Source organism: Macaca thibetana, chromosome Y (genome assembly GCF_024542745.1).
Source record: "Macaca thibetana thibetana isolate TM-01 chromosome Y, ASM2454274v1, whole genome shotgun sequence".
NCBI lineage: Eukaryota > Metazoa > Chordata > Mammalia > Primates > Cercopithecidae > Macaca > Macaca thibetana.
This window is the reverse complement of record NC_065599.1, coordinates 3,410,477-3,427,284: the sequence shown is the minus strand read 5'-3', so window position 1 is coordinate 3,427,284 and position 16,808 is coordinate 3,410,477. Positions and strand designations below refer to the sequence as shown.

At 35.4% G+C, this 16,808-nt stretch overlaps 1 protein-coding gene and 1 pseudogene across 2 annotated transcripts in view; one reads left to right on the top strand and one right to left on the bottom strand.

Annotated features, from left to right (window-relative positions):
* XKR3 (XK related 3) overlaps positions 1-6,556 on the bottom strand; it is a 44,382-nt gene extending 37,826 nt beyond the window's left edge. Inside the window, exon 1 of one of the 2 annotated variants that reach the window (XM_050777896.1) lies at positions 6,464-6,556. The gene's annotated coding sequence lies outside the window, so the exon portion shown is untranslated. Of the gene's footprint in view, positions 1-6,303; positions 6,440-6,463 lie in introns of those variants that run through there. The other variant, XM_050777895.1, reaches the window with a different exon arrangement.
* Positions 6,557-12,807: 6,251 nt separating this feature from the next.
* On the top strand, positions 12,808-15,354 carry LOC126947215 (heat shock transcription factor, Y-linked-like; annotated as a pseudogene).
* Positions 15,355-16,808: the final 1,454 nt, after the last annotated feature.

The following is a 16,808-nucleotide window of genomic DNA, read 5'->3' as shown; positions in this document are numbered from 1 at the left end:
TCCCTCCTTATTGCTCGCATTTTTTCTAAAATTCTCTTCTGTCTGATATGATAGCAATGGCCTACCTTTTTAAATAAATATTTGTTAATTTTCTCTAAACCTTTGTTTTAATATTCTGGTGTAATTATTCCCAGGTAAAAGCATATTTTTCTCAACCCAATGTTAAAGTATTTCATATTTTAACACATAAGTTTGAAGCATTTACATCTAATCTGATGACTCTTTTATCTATATAACTAATATCTGATTAGACAGCTTTTTATTTATGCAAGATTTTCTGTCTCTGCCTTTGCAGTCTCTCAGTCTTTGTTGTTCAATCCCTCTCCCTACCCTAAACCTTTTTCCTAATTGTATTAATTTATTTTTCTTGCTCACATTTATTTTTTCCTGCACTGACATTAATTACCATATTTTTACACTTTCTGCACTCATTTTTTTGAAAAAATATCCATTTTTCCTGCTTTCGACATTAACTACCATATTTCTATACTTTGTGTAGTTAATTAAAAGGACCCAGTTAATTAACATTTTTTTCCTAAAAAAGTAAAATGTATTTCCAGGCTCCACAAAATAAAAAAAAAAAACCCACACAAATTCCTACATACCACTTTAATTTTGAAATTTGTTTTTGTCCATGCTAAAAAATAAGAAAAAAAAACAGGTTTTATGCTTATTTTCCTTTGTCTTTCACAGAGTCTTTAGTATTTACTTAATCTTTGTGAGTTGAAAAATATATTTTTATTAAATGATATTTTTACTAAATGATAACTTATGTATCCTGTGTAGAATTTATTTTCGTATTTTGCCTTTTAGCCCTTCTATACATTTTTTTTTTATTCTGGTGTATCTTGTAATTTAATATGAAAGTTATCTACTCTGAGCTCAATTTTTATTAACTGCTCTTTCATGTATGGTCATCAGATATAACATGGAATTCCCAGTTGCATTTTCATTTTAAATAAATAATAGCATTTTAGTATAATTATATCCTCAATATTCAAGGAAGAGACTCATACCAAAAATAAATTATATGTTGTTTGTCAGCAAATTATCAAATTTCTTTTTCTTTTTCTTTTTTTTTTTTGAGACGGAGTCTCGCTCTGTCGCCCAGGCTGGAGTGCAGTGGCCAGATCTCAGCTCACTGCAAGCTCCGCCTCCCGGGTTTCCGCCATTCTCCTGCCTCAGCCTCCCGAGTAGCTGGGACCACAGGCGCCGCCACCTCGCCCGGCTAATTTTTTGTGTTTTTAGTAGAGACGGGGTTTCGCCGTGTTAGCCGGGATGGTCTCGATCTCCTGACCTTGTGATCCGCCCGTCTCGGCCTCCCAAAGTGCTGGGATTACAGGCTTGAGCCACCGCGCCCGGCCCAAATTATCAAATTTCAAAATGAAATGTGACATTTAAATTTCTGTATTTTCCACCTACACCTGGCAAATTTACTTTCAGATCTACTTAGAAAATTACTTATTATTGCTATATTTGTGCTGAATCTACTACAGAAGAAATAAACAAACATTTATTTAGTTTTTACTATATGCTTCATTTTTCAATGATGTATAATTCTCTATTAAAAACTTATTTTTGTCCTCCTACCCACCTGTTTTGCCTTTAGATTCCATTTATTCATCTCATACAATAACAACACATACTTATTATGAAGAATCTTTTAATTCAACTTTTTATCCTTGAGTGTTCCCCTTAGTGTGTCTTTTTTGGCTATTTCTTAGGGCATGGAACGTCCATCAATTAGCGATGTTTTCCGTGAAGTGGGAAAGCAATCTTAAGGTCTTGAATGTGAAGTTATTCTTAGGGGGACAGTTTTATGTTAACCTTTCCAGGTTTTTAAGAACTTAATTGTTCAGTCTAGTATTTTATACCAGTTTCTGCTTTTGAGGTAGTTATATCTTATAGGTAATATGAAAAATATGACCTCAGTCTTGAATATCACATAGGATGGAGGTTGAGACATGAATCTTTCCCCTTTGAATAAAAGGCTTTGAATAAAAACCTCATTCTGCGTTAGATCCTAGTATCTGTGATCAATGCCTTTCTGAATTGGCTCAAATATTCCAGCTAAATGTCTGAACAACATTTTCTTTTACAAATTATTTAGGCAGGAAGCCGAACACTGGACTCAGAAATGATTTCTTTCCTGGGACTATATCCAAATTTGCTCCTCACTTGACTATTTCAATGAACTACCACGTTTAATCCCAAATTAATAATATTGGCGTTCAAATCTCACAGATGTTTTCTTTCTTGATAGCCATTTTTATTTTTTAAAAAAGAATATTATATTATACTTTTAATCTTTGGCTTTCATAAGAGTTGGTTTTGCAACTGCTCACTTTGCCTCAGAGAACTAGAAATATGTGCTTGATTTCAATTAAATCATTTGTTACTTAATAAATAAAACCTATGAAAAGACGTTATTACTATATCCCTTCTGCAGTTGGAAAATAACATATTTTTGGTAATATTTTCTGGAAGCATTACCAACTTTATTTTTTTTCCAAAGTGTATGGCAGGTATTTCATCTGTTCTTCCTTGACCTGTATTATTTATATGCTATATATCATCGGCTTTTTCACGTATATTATAAAGCTTCTTTGAGATTATTTAATTTTGGTGAAGATTTTATTTCATGAAATAACTTTATTACAGATATCATTTCATTCTCTGCAATCATACCTTCCCATATTTGTCTTTATGAGATTTAGTTTGCATGGAATGTTAAAAGTCTTCCTCAAACTTTGACTTTCCAGAACTTCCAGTTACAATGCAACACCCCAGTGTTTCCTCTGAACAACTAAAACACCGCGGACATAATGTCAAGAAACAAAGGCAGTCTCTGAAAGGAAGAAAGAGGAAGACAGCTTGTCCAGGGACTTCAGGACTTGAAAATTGATACTATGGTAAATTTCCTGGGCTTTCTTATTGCCTTCCATGTATCCGAGATAATGGACTATAGAAGCTTCCAATTCTGAATCTCCAATAGGGGTAGACAAAAACAGCTTCAAGAAAATCCTGTTCTCTCCCAGCCAAAGGAGAGTATAACCTAACTACAAACAACCACACAAAACTGTTCTATGGAGAATAACCACACAAAACCATTCTATGGAGAATAACTAAACTACTCCAGAGGAACACCACAGAAAATATTGCTACTTCAGTTTCTCTGCAGCCATGTAGAGACAAGTGTCTCCCAGGTCAGTGATGCTCTGATTCCCTCTAAAGGCCCAGTAGGCAGCTAATCTTCTATTTCCCACCTAGAGAAAACAGATGACAGCATTCCAATTCCAATTCCACAACCAGTGTCTGCAGAGTCCATAGCAAGCTGAGCATCTAAGTTCTCTCAACAACAATAGTGGTTAAAGAGCCAGATCTAAGTAGAGATGATTGCACTGTGCTTCTTGACTGCTCTCCCCACTATCCTACCCTATTATGTCAGCAGGCTCCCTTGGGGAGTTAGGCATCTACCACCACCCAACCTCCCAGGCTCTGAACAGTTGAAGTGAATGTAAACTAGTCAGCAATCTGCTATTTCCCTATGCCACAGGTCAAGAGGACCCCAAAGTAGCAACAGTATCATCCACAACTGCTCCAAAGAATATAATATGCTTTGATATACATTAAAACAAAACAAGTATAGGCTCTGTATGCTGAAACATATAAAACACTGGTGAAAGAAATCAAAGTAGTTGCGGATCACGAGGTCAGGAGATCGAGACCATCCTGGCTAACATGGTGAAACCCCGTCTCTACTAAAAAAAAATACAAAAAACTAGCCGGGTGAGGTGGCGGGCGCCTATAGTCCCAGCTACTCGGGAGGCTGAGGCAGCAGAATGGCGGGAACCCGAGAGGCAGAGCTTGCAGTGAGCTGAGATCCGGCCACTGCACTCCAGCCTGGGCGACAGAGGGAGACTCTGTCTCAAAAAAAAAACAAAAAACAAAAAAAACAAAAAAAAAGAAATCAAAGTAGTAATAAAGAAGGATTCATTGTGTTAATGGATCAGAAGACTCAATATCTTGTGTTACTCTTCCCAAGCTTGATCAATGTATTTGGTGAAATTCCTATCAAAATCTCAGCAAGATTTTTTGCAGACAAAGCAAACTCTCATCCTTGGACAGCTAAGACAATTTTGAAAAAGAAGTGTATATTATGGGAGGAATCTACCAACAATATTTTAAAGATGTATTACACAGCTAACGTAATCATGACAGTGTGGTATTTGCTTAGGGATAGATTCATGTAAAAATGGAGCCGAAGAGAAAGCCCAGAAATAGAGTCACACTGATTTGGACATAACGCAATATGTCACAAAGCTGGCAAATACAAATCAGTGGAGGAAAAATAGCATTTTAACAAATGGTCCTGGGGTATGTGGACATCCACAGGTTAAGGAAAAATAGCCTTAACATAAACTTCACCCTACAGAAATTAACTCAAAATGGCTCATGAACTTGAATGCAGTAGGAAATCATAACACTTTTCATGAAACTTTAAAAAATAATAAATAAAATTCAACCCTTTTAGGGGTGGCAAAGAGTTACTGGATTTGATACCAAAAATACAAGCCATGAAAAAAATCTGATAAATTAGATCAAATCAAAATTTAAAACTTCTGCTCTGTGAAATAACTCATGAAGAGACTAAAAAGCCAATGTGCAGATGCAAGAAAGCATTTATGAAATGTGTACCCGATTACTATACTTAGGTAAAAATTAGCAAATGAACAAAGGGCACAAAGCCATTTCATCAAGAAGGATATAACTGTGTGAAATAAATGCATAAAAAGCCATTGAACATTATTAGCTACATCACTGCGTCTATTAAAACATCTACAATTTTAACAAGTAATGACAACACTAAATGCTGCTGAAGATGCAGAAATAATAGGCCACTCATGCATTGCTCAGTGGCAGGTAAAATGGTAGGGTCAGTCCAAAACTGTTTGCCATGCAGCTGTCAGATAACCTTGCAACTGAGTGCAGTTATCCTAGAGAAAATAAAACTTATGCAAAAAAAACTGTACATGAAGGTATATGGCAACTAAAAACCATCCCTTGTGTTCTTCAATTGTGAATGTTCAAACAAGTTGTGGTACATTTATACCATGGGTTGCTACTCAGCAATAAAAAAGAAATAGACTATTAGTATGTATAATTGAAAGAATCCCAGGGAGTTAAACTGAATGAGGAGTCTTGGCAGGGAAGTGTTCCTCCTGTTTCTGCCACACTATGCAGCATAGAGAAATGAAAACAGACTGACATGCAAAATGACATGAATGTTCATACTCATTTGGCTGAATTTCTTCACATTTAACATGGACCTGGGTGCTATAGATTCTCAGCTGGTCTCTGGAGCTCTCAAAAAGGTATTGTGGTCCAAATACTGTTGTTAATTCACGATCTCTGTGAAGGCATGAAGGCCTGACACTTCCCAGTACACCATGTCATTGACATCCCTCTCCGGTACCTAATACTGAGACCATTCTTTCATTCAATCACTTACCATCTTTACTTAAAAAAATACTTGCATAATATCTAAGAAATGACAGAGTAATCAGGAAAGAATTGTGGTGACAGGTCAATAATATATCTATTATTATAAAAAGATTTGATGTTACCCCTGAAATGTCATGCACAGTTATAGGTGAGAAAGCAAACCTAACAGATGTTAGAAATAGGATGACTTTTTCACAATCTCTTGTAAGTTATAACTCCTTCATGAATACCCCTCTTTTGTGATAGAATATCTTTTTTGTGTGTGTTTTAAAACTAAAACACAAACTATTGTCATCCACAAAACAATTATGACTAAGACAAATAAGATATATGACCGACATAGATTTCAAGTAAATGGAAATATTATATAAAGATGTTAGAATATTATATAAAGATGTTAGATATTATATAAAGATGTTATATAAAGTTAGTATTCAACTCTGATATCATCTGATGCTCAAGTTTAAGACTAATAATATTAAGCAATATCTTCAAGTTTAAGAGTCACAGATTAGACTTTCAACCCACAATTTAAAAATAAAATGTAGTTTTCTATGATAGCATTGACCTTAACTGAAAAATATATATATATCAAAGCTGTTAAGCAACTTTACTTGCTTTCCTTCTAGAAAACTCTATTTATGACAGTACAACCACACTTAAAAAAAAATCAATAGAAAGAATACTTAAATAATTCTAACACATTATCTTAAGAGTACTATGGCAGATTAAAAAAAATCTCAAAAATCCAGGGCCTAATTATAAGTAGTATTTTTATTGGTTACTGTGTTTAAGTACCTGGAAACAGCTGCAGTTTTGTAGAAAAAGTGAATTTGCTTTCCAGGTATATTGGCAATAAACAGGTACAACTGATCAGAATTTTTTTTTCATTTGTTGAATAGTAATACTCAGCAAGATTTGGAAGGTAAAAAAAAAACACAGCAGACTGTTTTTTTACCTTATTTTTTCTCTCTCCCTTGATGCTAATACAAGAGGCAGTGGTAGGGAGTTTCACTGGTATGTTCTGCTTCAGAATTTAGAATTTCAAAAGATTTTGTTACAAGAATAATCAGAGAGAATTAGATTCTAACTCTGTAGGCAGCAGGTATCTAGGAAACCTAGTGCTTCAATGTTATATAAATTGAATTTACACTGAATTTTTAGTTTTTTTGGACTTCAATATGATATTTTATGTGAATTTCAGTTCAAACGAACTATGCTATAGCTGTTACACACAGTTAGAGATTATTTTTATAACATACTTATTCTGGGCATTTATTTTTATTATTGTTTGCCACCTAATAATTATAAGAAATTTTAAAATCATTATTAAAAACTTTATAATAAATACCTGACCTTCTTACTGTATCTACAAATTAATTTATCAAATGGCTATGATAGGTGACACAAAGATATAGTAGGTCTTATAAAATGTCCAAAACTGAAAGTGGCAATTTTGTGTGTAAATTTTAGACTTTTTTCTTCAATCAAATCTTTTAAAAATGCAATTGACAGTTGACATAATAAAATACTGTGGTTATGTAATTTTTAAAAAATGCATGTAGCACAGAGGCTATGAGGGGAGAATGGTACATGTTATTTTAGTGTTTATTTTAATATTGTCCATAAAGAAGTATAATATCTCTTCAAGGTAGGTTGTGGTAAGTTTGAGATGTACACTTCAAATCTTAAAGCAAGAACTAAAATAACAGTAACAGCTAAGAAATCAACAAAGGCCATAACAGGAAATTTAAAAAAAAATCAAAAAACTTAAATAATAGAAAAGAAGACATATAAGAGAAAATGGAACAAATAACACATGGGGCAAACAGAAAGCTTCATCAATGAGCACATTAACTGTAAATGGCTTATATACCACAACTATAAGGTAGATCCTATGAGAGAAATAAAAATAGTAAAATCCAGTTATATGTTGCCTGCTGGAAACACACATTTGACATAAAGACACAATTACTAGGTAAGAGATGGAATAAAGATATGCACTACTAACCCTAGTGATAAGACAGCAAGAATGGCTATATTAATATCAGACAAAGTAGAGTAAAAAATGGAAAATATCAACTGATGCTCAAGTTGTTCTGGTTAGGAGTAGAAACTCTGGAACAAGACTTTCTGAATTAGAATAGTGTCACTTCTTTCTATTTTTTATTTTAACTATAAAATAAATGTCCACATTGCTAACAAGCATATCAACTAGTTTATTATGCTTGCTTTATTTGTTTGTGGTTTTGGTGGGTATTTATTTGTTTATTTTTTAAGACATGGTCTGCCTTGTCACCCAGGTTGGAGTGCAGTAGCGTGACCTAGACTCACTGAAGCCTCAACCTCTAGGGCTCAGGTGATCCTCCTTCTTTGGCTTCCCAAGTAGCTCGGACCACAGGTGCATGCCACCATGTGCAGCTAATTTTTGTGTTTTTTGAGGATATGGGGTTTCACCATCTTCCCGGTCTCAAACTCAAGCTCAAATGATCCACTTCCCTTAGCCTTCCAGTGTTGGGATTACAAGCATGAGCTACCACACTGCCAGAATCCTGTCATTTCCTTGAATTATATAATTAAAACCTCATAAAGCTATGGTTTCCACATCTGTGTAATAATTACATTATTAGAATCTTTCTGAGGAGGTAGCAGTGTAGAGAAAGTAACACATCGGCAGCAGGCAGAAGAGTTTGTAGTACATACTCAAATTTGGAAAGGTGTTTCTATTGATATCATCATCATCATCATAACCACCATCATCATTTCTTAGAAACACAGAATTGACAGGACTCACTAATTAAGAGTATTTGACAGTGAAATATGAGAAAAGAGATTTCCTTGGTCAGTTCTTAAATGTCTATCTGGTAGAGCTTGGAAAAGTGGTAGAAGCAGAATTTTTGGGAAAAACATTTAAAATGAACTTAAATACCTACTTTTGAGCTGTGTGATATACATAATATGATGAACAGGGTAAATTTGTCACTTTAAAATATATCTGATTGGCAATTTGCAGTATCACAAGAGTAGTAAACATTTACTGTGGAACATTCAGAAAACATAAATTACAAAAAGAATATAGTTTACGTATTGCTTAATTTTCTTCATCAATGGAGAGATCAATAATAATAAATCTCACACCAATTCAAAAGATGAAACTTTAGGGTACTCAAGTACTAAAACGTTTTCTTTAAATGTAAAAATTCAAACTGACAGGTAACAGAGTGTCCAAATTAGAACATTAGAAATTAGAGATTCCTGATGTAACAACAGGTCCAGGTGATGATAATTCAAGTCTGCAGAAACAAGTGAATGAAATCTTGAAGGGATCTTAATGATGAGAACTAATTCTTGCTTCTTGGAGTGATGAGACAAATAGTTGAAAAAGAAAAGAAAAGAAAAGAACAATAACAAAAAGCAATTTGTTGCTTGCAAACAGGCCCTGGAAGCAATATGAAAGGAAATATTCTTCAAATGAATAGATGAGAAAAATAGCATCTGACCTAATTAATTCAATGTGACAAAAAGAGGGACAATGTGTCATTTAAAGGGATGGGATAGAAAAAAACACTCTTGCAAATAAAGAGAGAAGAGTACAATGAAGTACCCTTTTCCACCTATGAGGAACAGGCATGTAAGAAAATATGGGAATCATGTGCAGATGATATAATTACTTATCTAGAGGTGCCGTAAAAATGTTTTTTCTCCAAATAATGTCCACTAGGGATAACATTTTAAGCAAGAAAGGATGTTACTTTTAAAGACAATTGTTAAATACCTAGTAAGTAGAGTAAGTGAGTAAGAAAAGCAGAAAGAAGATAAACAAGTTGCAGCTACCAGATATGAACATACAAAAGGGCTACAGAGTTTAGAAGTGGATCTTCCAGAGTTTAAAATTGAAGGTAGAAAGTGAAAGTAAAGTCAAGTCACCAAACAATGGAATTTAGGCATGTGTTTGTAATTAAGTGAACTTGTTTATTGTACTCACTTAGCCAGTACCTCACTGTATCTGAATAACAAAGAATATGGTAGATTTCTGCCAGTTTGAGATTTCACTTAAATAGGAAGCATTTTCTCCTTCTGATATTTAACACCATGCTGAAATTTGTAATATATTAGTAACAATTAACCACTGTCCCACCTAAATGCTAAGCAGCTGCTTTTCTTCTCTGAAAATCAGAATCAAGAGAGGGAGTTTCTAGGCTCAAGACTTGGGAAAAGCAACCCCTGGTATCAAGGGATATATGTTAAGATTCCCAGCTGAAATACGAAGAGGTCAAGGTAGGCTGAAGTAGCTGATTTGAAATGGTTGAGGGCTGCCCCCACCTACCTTTTCTATTTGTCACCCTCACAATATTGAAACTTGCTCTAAAAGTAAATGATTTTGTTCACCTCTTTAACAGCACCATTTCTGGTCTTGTTTTCAACACTACGTTCTTTACAATTTCCCATTCCCATTGTCCACATCCTGTTCTTCAACTTTTTTTTTTTTTTGACACAGTTTCACTCTTGGTGCCCAGGCTGGAGTGCAATGGCACAACCTTGACTCACCACGACCTTAGCCTCCGGGGTTCAAGTGATTCTCCTGCCTCAGCCTCCTGAGTAGCTGGAATAACAGGCATTTGCCACCACAGCCAACTAATTTTGTCTTTTTAGTAGAGATGGGGTTTCTCCATGTTGGTCAGACTGGTTTCCAACTCCTGACCTCAGGTGATCTGCCTGCCTCGGCCTCCCGAAGTTCTGGGATTACAGGCATGAGCAACCACTCCTGGCTTTTTTTGTATTTTTAGTAGAGACAGGATTTCACCATATTAGCCAGGCTGGTCTCGAACTCCTGACCTCAGGTGGTCCACCCACCTCAACCTCCCAAAGTGCTGGGATTACAGGCATAAGCCACTGCGCCCAGCCTGTTCTTCCTACTTTTTTTCCTCAGATCCACTGAGCCTTCTCCATAGAAAAATAGAATCCAAACTAAAATCTACTCCCAACCCAGACAACCTCTTCACAAAGATGAGAGAAAAGGAAAACAAATTTATTGTGAAATTACATACACATTTAACAAGAAAATAATGTGTATCACAGGCTGCCACTAAAGAGATCTGAGAGCTCTCACAGACATCTTACTCTTTTACATAGCTAAGTGGATACAGACAATTTTATATTTATGTTTTTCAGATAAAATTGCTTATTTTCTTGCCTTTTGATGACTAAAGTTAGGCTTTCAGTTTGGAGTCAGGTGACTGCTCTAGCTGGGCCATCTTCCCCCTGAAAACACCAAGGCATTCTTCCTCCCTACACAGTCACCCATCTTAGCTCCCCAAAATGCTCAGTCACGATTTGACTTAGATTGTCCTACATTTAAGGTGATTTTTTTCTGATTCTCCCATTAACTCCCTCTTTTCTTCACACACACGGCCCATCTTTTGCTGCTGTCAGTAGCCATTCATCCTCTCCCATCACAAAAGAAATCTGCACTCCCTTCAGATAGAGCAGAATGAAAATTCCCCAGAAAGCAAACAATTAAAAATATTTTAATTTTGCATTCTTTTAAATGAAAATACTGTCAAAATTGATGAACCACATTTGGTAGGAGCACCTGTTTTATTTTCACAAAGAGTTTTTTGATCTGGACATTTTTGTTACTTACTATTAATACGGAAAATTTTGAACTAAACAAAAACACCCCCAAAACCTAAATTGTATTAAACTAAGACAACCTTCTAACAATGACACCTCTTTCCAGTATGAGAGAACTGCCTCCTACAGTATGAGAAATATCAAACTCATTATTTCTTTTTGCTATACATATTCAACAGTTACCAAAGCCAAGGAGTTCGTATTTTAATATACTACATCACAACCATGAACATATAAAAATTCTTATTGTAAATGGGGCATGATTATTTTTCAAAGAGAAGAAATATTTTATTCAATACTAAGATTACTTCAAAAATTTGAGTCCTGTATTATAATGATAACTTTATGTTGCAAGACACAAAGTTTATTCCTTAAGAAATCTTTTTAAAATAGATATTTGGCTCTTGGAACCAAACAATAAAATTTTCTGCTTAGACACACATACAAATGTACTTAAAACACTTTCTTGTTATTATTGTATTTTAAAATCTCCCACTCTTCGGGATGTCCTTATCAGTAGGTCACCTGCTTTCAAAATCTTACATAATTAACATGTCAGATATTTACAGACATACCAAATGAAAGTATTATTTATTCTACTGATATGAATAAAAAATGTTTTGAATAGATATATACATGGATAACCTTTTGTTCTGAAATCTAATCAGTTTTATTCATATTTGATTTTATCTTAATTTTTTAAGTTTCACATAATATAAAATTATGTTATTCAAAATTGTATTATTCAAACATTTCTATCATCAAACAGGAAATCTCACATCTACTTAACAGTTCTTTCTATTCCCCAGCCCCTGACAACCATTAACTTACCTTTTATCTCTATGACCATGTCTTTTTACCATATGCATAATGCAGTTTTACACTGCATGAGTTTTTAATCCAACACACCAAACAGAGAGCTTTTAAAATCATTCATTTTTATTTTTATTTTTGCATTGTCCAATTACCAGGCCCTAGGCTCCTTGCACCAATCTAGTAAGACTGTGTGTGTCAAAGAGAAAGTTATGTTTACTTCAGGGACTGAGGATATTATTTATTTCCTTATTTATTTTTTATTTTTTTGAGATGGAGTCTCACTCTGTTGCCCAGGCTGGAGTGCAGTGGTGCAGCCTTGGCTCATTGCAAACTCCCCCTCCTGAGTTCAAGCAATTCTCCTGCCTCAGCCTCCCAAGTACCTGGGACTACAGGAACATGGACCACGCCCAGCTAAGTTTTGTATTCTTAGCAGAGACAGGTTGTCACCATGTTGGTCAGGCTGGTTGCGAACTCCTAACCTCATGATCTGCCTGCCCCGGCCTCCCAAAGTTCTGGGATTACAGGTGTGAGCTACCATGTCCGGCCCTCCTTATTTATTTAAAAGATTCTGCAGGTATGAAATTTTTGCAGAATATACTGTGTAAGTAATCATTCTGTATTTTATTTTCACAAGATACATTTCTAAGACTGGGAAGTAAACACTCTTGGCCAAATGTGTATGTTTGTTACTAGGTGACCAAAGTCCTCTTGTGATGCCATTGCTACTCAGGTTGGAAACCCCTGTGATGGTCTAGATTACTTTACCTGAGTAGACCTACTGAAGCAGCATTTGAAGCTGCAGTCTTGAAACACATGCAGGCTGGAAAAGTAGCTAATAATTACTTATTTGAGATGGCACATGTTTCTTCAGAAACTCAAGATGTTTCTCCCAAAGATGAATCAACTGGTTCAGAAGCCTCCACTAGGTCTCCATTGCGTGAACACATAATCCCTGGGGACTCAGCCTTGAGCACAAAGATTGAAGAAATGATTTTCAGGTTTTGCCACAAGGATCCTTGATAAAAAGGCCACGTTACACTTTGTGACTCTGAGTCAGATAAAGATAATGATTTTCTTTCTCTGACTTTTCCCAGTAAACTTTGGAAAATAGTTGAAAGTGACTAATTCAAGTCTAATTCATGGGATAAGAATGAAACTTGTATAGTGATTAATGAAGAACTCTTCAAGAAAGAAATTTTGTAAACAAAGGCCCCTTACAGAATATTTGAAACTGATAGTATGAAAAGCTTAGTTCTACAGCTCAACCTTTATGGATTTAGTACAATTCGACAGAATTTTCAAAGATCTGCTTTTCTAGTCAACTTTCTGGCAGAAGAAAAAATTTCTGTTTTAAGCAAGGTATTCAAAATATTTTGGTTACCACTTTAAATAGAGTATATATGTAATTTCATTTTGTACATCAGTAACTATGTTAATACATGCAGTAAGATCAACTTTTAAAAATTACATAAAATATTAAGGTAAAAATTATTTAATTTTTTGAAATTATTGACTGCAGGTTGAGCACTAAACTTTCAGTGTTTTAAGAAATTTTGCTAACAACTTTATTATTATTATTATTATTATTATTATACTTTAAGTTCTAGGGTACATGTGCGTAACGTGCAGGTTTGTTACATATGTATACTTGTGCCATGTTGGTGTGCTGCACCCATCAACTCGTCAGCACCCATCAACTCATCATTTACATCAGGTATAACTCCCAATGCAATCCCTCCCCCCGCCCCCCTCCCCATGATAGGCCCTGGTGTGTGATGTTCCCCTTCCCGAGTCCAAGTGATCTCATTGTTCAGTTCCCACCTATGAGTGAGAACATGCGGTGTTTGGTTTTCTGTTCTTGTGATAGTTTGCTGAGAATGATGGTTTCCAGCTGCATCCATGTCCCTACAAAGGACACAAACTCATCCTTTTTTATGACTGCATAGTATTCCATGGTGTATATGTGCCACATTTTCTTAATCCAGTCTGTCACTGATGGACATTTGGGTTGATTCCAAGTCTTTGCTATTGTGAATAGTGCCGCAATAAACATACGTGTGCATGTGTCTTTATAGCAGCATGATTTATAATCCTCTGGGTATATACCCAGCAATGGGATGGCTGGGTCATATGGTACATCTAGTTCTAGATCCTTAAGGAATAGTCATACTGTTTTCCATAATGGTTGAACTAGTTTACAATCCCACCAACAGTGTAAAAGTGTTCCTATTTCTCCACATCCTCTCCAGCACCTATTGTTTCCTGACTTTTGAATGATCGCCATTCTAACTGGTGTGAGATGGTGTCTCATTGCGGTTTTGATTTGCATTTCTCTGATGGCCAGTGATGATGAGCATTTTTTCGTGTGTCTGTTGGCTGTATGAATGTTTTCTTTTGAGAAATGTCTGTTCATATCCTTTGCCCACTTTTTGATGGGGTTGTTTGTTTTTTTCTTGTAAATTTGTTTGAGTTCTTTGAATCTTACCAGTGAACTCCAAAAAAAGATACCAAAGTCACTTAGTGAAATGTTACTATTAATGTATAACATGTTTTCACTTGAGGGCTTCAAAACTTGAGTGTTTTTTTCCCAACAAGCCTGTTCTTAAAGATAGTAACCAATGTTCATTCATTATTTGATGATATTGAGTGATATTTTATGTGTTATGTTTGTTATTATTACTTGTCTCTTGGTTTAAAATGGCAGTGAATTACCTTCTCCTTGGTTTTAAAGTTGTATTATCATCCAAATTTCAAATGTGGCTGTCTCCAACTTTTAATAAGAAAGACAAGAAGAATTAGGATTAAAAATGCTTCTCTTGTATCTACTTCACTGAATATTTCAAAAAGCACTTTAGAGCAGGGGCTAACAAAGACAAACATAATTCTGTCTTAGCTGCTGAAACTAGTGGAGAAAGTTCATTTTCAACATCTACGAATTTAAATATGACTCTAACAAGGAAATCTTCTGTCAATCCGGGAATTGCTGGTTCACCTGACCCAGTTAGAAGTGGTTTCTCTCCTCTTCCATTTCAAACTGAATTGGACAATCAGGACAAATTAGAACAGATCAACATGCTATTTTAAATCAGTTGATGCATATTCATATGCATTCTCATAGCAGTGACATGTAAGCAAATGGCCACACTGTGAATTTTGTTACAACCACAGCTTCTCAATACTACATTGTATCTCACTTTTTCGGGGCTGATAGTGAAACCATCTACTTTTCCATACAGATATCCTGAATTATCAGCCAATGAGGCTCCTTACTCTAACCTGCTACCAGCAGGCAACCCATGATTGTGAATGACTACGATAGCTGATACATCAGTTGCCTTTCGTTACAGGCCAACTCTTCAACCATCTTTACTGGACAAATATCACCCTAGTTACAAATGATCTTCCACCAAAAGAGTACCAGAGTATGCATGACAACAGAGACTGAAATTTACATTAACAAAAACATTAAAAATTCCTGCAATTCTCTTACTGAACAGTAAAATTACATGTTGACCTTTATGCTTGTTTCCCCTTTATTTCTAAAAACATGGTTAAGAGTAAAATGGGGCTTTGTTTCAGTGGCAGGCTATTGTACTGCATTTTAAAAAAATACATGGGCTTTTTGACATGACCCTTTGTAAGTTAGTTTATTTAGTTATCTAAAGAGGAAGAAATAATAGAGTGTTTTAGTCCATTTGCTGCTGCAACAACACAATACCACTGACTGGGTAATTTGTAAAACGACTTATTTTGCTCATTATGCTGAAGACTGGGAAGTCCAAGGGGCTGCATCTGATGAGATTTTCTTTCTATGTTGCAACATGGCAGGAGGGTATCATATAGTAAAGGACATGTGATAAAAAGAAAATCAGGGCCAAACTCATCCTTTGTTCCAAAGCCCACTCACACAACAACTAACCTATTCTTCAGATAATCTATCAATCCAGCCATGAGGGTGCGCCCTCATGATTTTATGGTTTCTAAGTCCACAGTCAACATTGGCTAATTCACACACATATGTTTATATATTCAAAACCATTGCAGCAGGCAAGGGAAAAAGAAGGAATTGGAGTTAGAAAAGAGTAATAACTGACTTCCAAGTAGTCTGGCATAAATCAAATGATGGCCTAAATTAGGATGGCAAAAAAAGAATAGATGTGCACACACAGAAAATCTAGAGAAAGGTTAATACATACTATATACTTCACTATTTTCTCAATTACTTTTTCTTAGTTATTCTAAACTTCGATTTTAGTTGGCAAAGATTTTCTTCATTACAATTCATACCTAGTGAGCTCAGTAACCATGATCACAATTATTTGTGTCATCACTTGGGTAATAAACTTCACATGATATTTTGCTCATGGATTGCATCACTGTAGGCACATGGTAGAATTTTACAGCTGGCATTATCAGTAGACCTTTTTGATCTTGCAACAAAGCATTCCAACATGCTTGTGCCTTTAATTACCTCCTGTAAGAGTCCACCTTTCACCTTTTCTAGTGCACATTTTCCTTCTGTTTTATTGAGACAGAGTCTTGCTGTGTTGCCCAGGCTGGATGGAGTGCAACGGCATAATCTCAGCTCGCTTCATCCTCAACCTCTGAGTTCAAGCAATTCTGTGCCTTAACTTCCTGAGTGGGTGGGATTAGATGTGCACCCACACCGTGCAAATTTTTGTATTTTTAGTAGAGATGGGGTTTCACCATGTTAGCCTGGCTGGTCTTGAACTCCTCACCTCAGGTGATCCACCTACCTCAGCATCCAAAAGTGCTGAGATTACAGGCTTCAGCCATGACACCCGGCCTTTAAATGCACATTTTTGTTGCATTGATTTCATGCTCCATCCAAA